Source organism: Schistocerca cancellata, chromosome 5 (genome assembly GCF_023864275.1).
Source record: "Schistocerca cancellata isolate TAMUIC-IGC-003103 chromosome 5, iqSchCanc2.1, whole genome shotgun sequence".
NCBI lineage: Eukaryota > Metazoa > Arthropoda > Insecta > Orthoptera > Acrididae > Schistocerca > Schistocerca cancellata.
In genome coordinates this window covers 342,660,563-342,666,925 of record NC_064630.1, presented here as the reverse complement: position 1 = coordinate 342,666,925, position 6,363 = coordinate 342,660,563, and positions in this window count along the sequence as shown.

Sequence of the window (6,363 nt, the reverse complement as noted above, 5' to 3'; positions counted from 1 at the left end):
CACTCAAACCAGTTGGTGGCCTAGAAATTCACTAGAAGGGGAAAGCTCGTTATCATCTGATGTTTCCTGGAACGTAAAAAACAACCACCGTATTGGTTACCTCACAAATGGTAAAATAATAACTCAGGAACGCTCCACAAGTCCTCTGGACTAACTTGATCAAGAGAGACCAGAATTTCAGAAGAAAATCAAGAAGAAGTTCTTTTTCGAGAGAGTGAATTTTCTCAAAAAATCATCTAGACGCCGAGAAAACAGAAGAATTTGAAGAAAGAGTTGTTGGTACACCACACTATTAACCGGTTTTGGCTTTCCCCTACTCCGGTATCAAATCAAATATGTGGCTGAAAAATGCTCTGAGACCAGCGAAGGGGCTATGGGCACCCTTGGAAAGCTTTTTGGGGATCTCCCATAATAGCAGTTCGTCACTACAAGAATGTGATTTTTTCACTCTCTCTAAAAGGGGCTACATTTAAAAATAAGTATAATTTTCAAGATAAAAAGCCCGCACATTCAAATCAGGTTGGACATTTTCCACTTTGTATATTACTCACCACAGGGTACGAAATTATGAAATCAGAGGAATGGTAAGGTCCTTTGCCCTCCCATATCCCTGCTTCCATCAACATATGTGTTTAATATCAGGAGGACTGTGCCAAGGTGTAAATGTAGTCAGCAAGGCCTTAGGTAGATCGATACTTCTTGATACGTTCAGACTTGCATATATTACACAGATATGGACTCTACATGTATCAGGTTGTCCCCAGAGGCTAACAGCTGAGTACTAGGAAACCGTACAGAAAACTGGAGAAGGGAGTGATCCGTAATGTTAAAGAAGGAAATGTTAGGTGTATTGAACAGTTGGCTCCATGGTAAATTCTCCAGGATGAGCTGCGTGGGTTATTGCATCAACTCTGCGTAATTGACTATTCCCTTATAGATTTACACGTACGAGACTGGAATAGAAGGGAGAACCGATAGAGGTACTCAAGGTACCCTCCGCCACATACCGTCAGGTGGCTTGCGGAGTATGGATGTAGATGTAGATGTAGATAACCGACGATTTTCCTGAGATTTAACAAAATGGAGATGTGTGATTACTTATCAAACCATGACCTGTGTGTGCAAGGAGACTATCAAGGAAACAGCTATATTGTTACGAGCAGTCAGAAGACAATTGAACAGAAAATTTAATGTGAATGAGCTTCAGTTGTAGACTTAAGATGTATAGCAAATTTATATTCAGAACATATGTCACGAGTGAACAACGATATCTGTCACCATTTTCTTGATTATATAAAGTACCGCGAAAGATTTTCCTTAGTTAAAAAACATGGTATTTCCAGAATGGAAGTTACGAATTGCAACTACTGAAAGAGGGTTGTGTTTGACCCTGTGGAAAACTATCTAAGTGTGTTAAATGCTAACAAAGAGTATTTACTATGTGCTCCACTGTACTCTGTGCCAATTGCCTATATGAGGCGTAAACCACTGGGCAGTTTACACATCAGTGGCTGCATCGCACTTAACAGTGCTTTGCAATGCATCTACTAGAGGAATACGTACAGTCGAATGTTGACTGGTGTGCAAGTAAATCTTCGACTCAGTTAGGACCAAGAAAAGATTATAAATTATGTTCTGTTTGCCTATAATTGTAATTACTTACCTGTAAACCGGAAGTAAACTTGTAAACACAGGCTGCAACAGAGACAATATAAGTGTTATATGAAAACAAGAGGAACATATTTTTCTCAATCGAGGACATTGTTTTCCTCAACATTGACAAATGTAGATATTGCTGAATTAGGATGGATTTCCATTAACATTATATAAAAAGAAGGAATGTACTCAACAAACTTAAACTATTCCCCATTGAAATAAATTATTCTTTTAAATGCAGTTAATGTGTTATGTGCATGAAAAAGAAATATATTAATGGAAAAGGACGAAGTCAAGAAATACAAACTGGATATTTTGGGAAAAGAAACTGCTGCAGAGGAAATATATAAACTGCTATTGGAAGAAGAACAAGACAATGCAGATGTGCAAGCAAGGATTATAATTACTTTTAAATGTAGTGTGTGGAAATACCTGTATGTCACTGCTGAATGAAAGATATTAGCATTTACTTATAAACAGCATGGAAAGTGGCCATATGTTGGAGCACTCAGAAGATTATGGATCCAAGGACGTTTAGTACAACAGCGGATATATGAAAGCTAATGGAAAAATTTGGATACAACTGGGGACTACAAGGTATTAGCGTTTACTGTGAATACAATTGAAAGTTGCCATTTACTACATTAAAGCATATTCAGAAAATTTGTTTCTTATTTGGATCTGCTGATGTTTACATTGTATCTAAATGGGGGTGGGGTTTGTCTCGACATCTCCAGCAACAAAAAGTCATTTTCAGAGTTTAAGAGTGATGCAGTAGTTACTTTGACAACCACTGGTTTGCGAAAGTGGTAAACTTAACATTCCATGAGAATCTGGAGAAAAGTCTACCATGTTGATGCGTGTGCGCTGTAGAGTTTCGTACTAATTCAGCAAGAATGTCATTTGTTGCACATCTGGAGCCTAAAAAGTAGCCCCCTGCACTCACAAGCAAATGGGGGGACTGAGTGCAGTGACAGGAAAAAGCTAAGGTATTACGTAAATGTCAGCACAGTGGATAGGAAATTTATCTACCGGGTGCCGTAACTGCAAACAATTCAAATTTACATGGAAGCATTGGGCTCTCACTATAAAAGGTGGAGATCATAGAGAGATGCCATTACCTACGAATGTATTATACCTAAAATTTGAAGAAATGGTTTTCAGTTCTAAATTTTGTAACAACGTGAACAGATGTGTGAGAGTGAGTGGAAAGGAAAAACACTAAGGCACACAAGCAATAAAAGAAAATGGGATGGCTTACTAGCAAGTTATCAGAATACAGATTTGGCCAAGGTACACTGAAGGGAAAAATCAAGGAATTTTTTAAATAGTTGTTGAGGGTCATACCAAGTCACTGAGATTACGTCATCAGTCGATTTAACACTTAATTTTCTGACGCGAGCCACCATTTTCCGTGTGTGAAGCATCAAGTCTTTTAATGATGCTCTGTACGCTTTACCACAGGTGCCCATGCCCCTGCTTCCAATGGTGGTAAAGGGCCGCAGGGCTGGCCGGAGTGGCCATGCGGTTCTAGGCGCTACAATCGGGAGCCGAGCGACCGCTACGGTCGCAGGTTCGAATCCTGCCTCGGGCATGGATGTGTGTGAAGTCCTTAGGCTAGTTAGGTTTAATTAGTTCTAAGTTCTAGGTGACTGATGACCTCGAAGTTAGGTCGCATAGTGCTCAGAACCATTTGAACCATTTTTGAACCAAAGAGAGGAGGGAAGTAGTAACTGAAGCACAGAGGTACTTGAGGTACCTTATACAGTCAGGTCACACCAATAAGGGACGAATGTATGTAGTAGCTCTTTAGTAAATTGTGCTATACTTCTACCATTTTCTTATTTTTATGAGATTATGCACTGTGCTGTGTTAGTGAGATTTGTGTTTTCATCTGGTAACATGTTTTGGTAACACGGTTGGTAGATAGTCTACTGGTAGTAGACCACGTATGTCTAGGTTATCACAAGGGCGAGAGAGGGTGCTATGGATTTCTTTCTCCCAAGTAGCGTTACCACTGAATATGACTATGATGTGTTACATCTATTTGGAGGAGAACTGGTGGACGTGCTGCCTCATCAGCAAATAGGTGGAGGAATGTAGTTCTCCAGACAGGTGGACTCCACACTAACAAGTCACCAGGGCACGCTGAGATCCACTTACAGTGCCGAAGAAGTAAGAAATAATGAGACATCCACCAGATCACATCACCATTCTGGAAGAAAGGGGGTATTAGATGAGATACGAGGAGAGCACAAGGGGTTACGTCTCTCCTATGAACAGCTACGAGAACAATTGCGCCAAGTAGTAGAAGTAACAGCATAGCTACTGCGCCGTCGAAAAAGAGGAAAGCCCGAAAGCGGTGGAAAGTTACTGAACTATTTGGAACGGTAAATACTGACGATACCTGGGTGCAGGAAATAGCGAATAACAACAGAGCAGCTGACGAACTTGGATAAAGACGTATTTGAGCAATAAAGAATTTGGCCGCAGAACTAACAGGATATATGAAAACCATAGGCATAGTCAATAAGGATTTAAATCTGATACAAAACCGAGTCAGTCTACTGGGTGTTAGAATAGCTGTAGAGCAATTTCTGTGATCATTTGGGGATAATATAGGAGATGGAAGAGTGGAAGTGACAGCCTGACAGGAAGCAGTACACCGTGCAGTACATAGACAACTGAGCGCTACACTGCTACCTCCAAGACAGCTCCTATCTGGCCTATGGAACATCCAGGAAGAACTAATAGCTGAACTGCGGCATATAGTGGAACCGACAGAGAAGAGCTCGTCCCTATTCTATCATATGTCACAGCCAAGAGAGTCTTACTTCACACACTAGTTCAGTTTCTGGCAGCAAACATTGACGCCCATTACCAGTGTTTTACACTCAAGCCTTACCCAGTGAGAACGGAACCGTTGGGCAAATATGTGCAAGGACTCAAGAGGTAATGTTGGTTTGCAAGGAGAGGGGAAACTATGCATTAATGTTGATGGATGAGGTCCGTCAATGCCAAAGGGAAGAAGTTACTATAAGCCCAACTAGGATGGTACAGGCCGACACGGAAATGTGAGATACGAATACAGAAGGATACCAAATAGATGTTCTGACGTCGCACCCTTGTTTCCAAAGGATATGCGTGCGATGAGCTTACTCCCTGTTCACACCAGAAGAAGTAACACCAAATTGTTACGAACTGGGTCTACACAAGGGAATGTCACGGCTGGAATTCCTAGTTTGAGAATTATTGGTTAATGTTATCGCCTGTCATATAGCGGAAACTACCTTCCATCTCCCAGCTACTGTCACAAGGACTGCTGTAATGAAATTTTACCAATGCAGGACCTGAACTACCCGTGGAACACCCTAAAACCAAACCTTCTCCATTCGCTAGGTTAACATATAGCCATGTAGAAAGTTTAATTGCAATTTTTAAACATCGACAATTTATATGGAATAATATTTAAATAATTAACACACTTTGAAATATTATTTTAAAATTTGTGATTTATAAAGCACAATAAAATTAAGTCCAATGCTTGGTTAAAAACAAAGAATTTCCTGAGATTTTACGAAATTCCAGATATCCTCTGAGATTCTCCTGATTTTCCCACGTAAAATGTAATTTCCAGAGATTTCCATGTTTTACAGAAGAATCGCCAACCTGAATATCTACTTTAGCAGACAACTGCTCGACCTGTTGAACCTCCAGTGCATCAGCTCCCAACAGAGTAAAGAGTATAAGTGGCACTACCGACCAATATCTTGTGCATGGAAGCGCTTTATGTGCTCTTTGCGTGAACAGAGTTTTAGGGATGTGTCTTCTGAGAAAACGTAAAAAAAGCCTTTTGTTACAAATACAAAGTTCTCGATGATGTACCAAAACTGTGAGTTAAGGAAGCATATGATAAACAAGGAGGAATGCCAGTTTTGAGAAATGAACTGAGTGGAACCATTTGCTGTTAAATGACTGTTAAGGACTTTTCAAGATGAGAGAGTTTCATAACTTTATTTTACTAGTTGGTTAACTGGTGGTTTGAAATAGCAGTTAGGTTAATGCGTAGCCAGTGAACCATGTGACTTACGTTAAATCATAATAAAGAAAAGTGGGGAATATTGTATATTTTATGTCAGACAGTGAAACGTGTGAACATCCTTTTCTCCAAGAACGAAAACAGGTCACAAGACGGGGACCAGATTTTTAGGAGGAGGGAGGAATGTCGTGCCATAACTCCGCAGAGTAATGAACTGTCCTTCATCGATCAGCAAAATGATCTCATAGAGGAGAAAGCAGTTCAAATGTGGGTTCCAATACCTCTGAGCACCTTGGGACTTAACTTCTGAGGTCATCAGTCCCCTAGAAAGAACTACTTAAACCTAACTAACCTAAGGACATCACACATCCGTGCCCGAGGCAGGATTCGAACCTGACCGTAGCGGTCGCGCGGTTCCAGACTGTAGCGCCTAGAACCGCTCGGGAACCCCGGCCGGTGAGGAAGCAGTCATCATCCTGAAGTCCAGTCATATTTAAACAAGGAAGTGTAGTCAAAAGTGAAAGCTAACTCGTTCAGGACGCTGAAGACAACAACCAGTGGCCATGAAAGATAATTTCAGAAGGGTTCCGGAAGTGCTGACCAGACAAGAAAACCAAAGCTACTGTAGTCGTCGCCGTCCAATGGCGAAGCCCCGCCGCTCCAGCCTG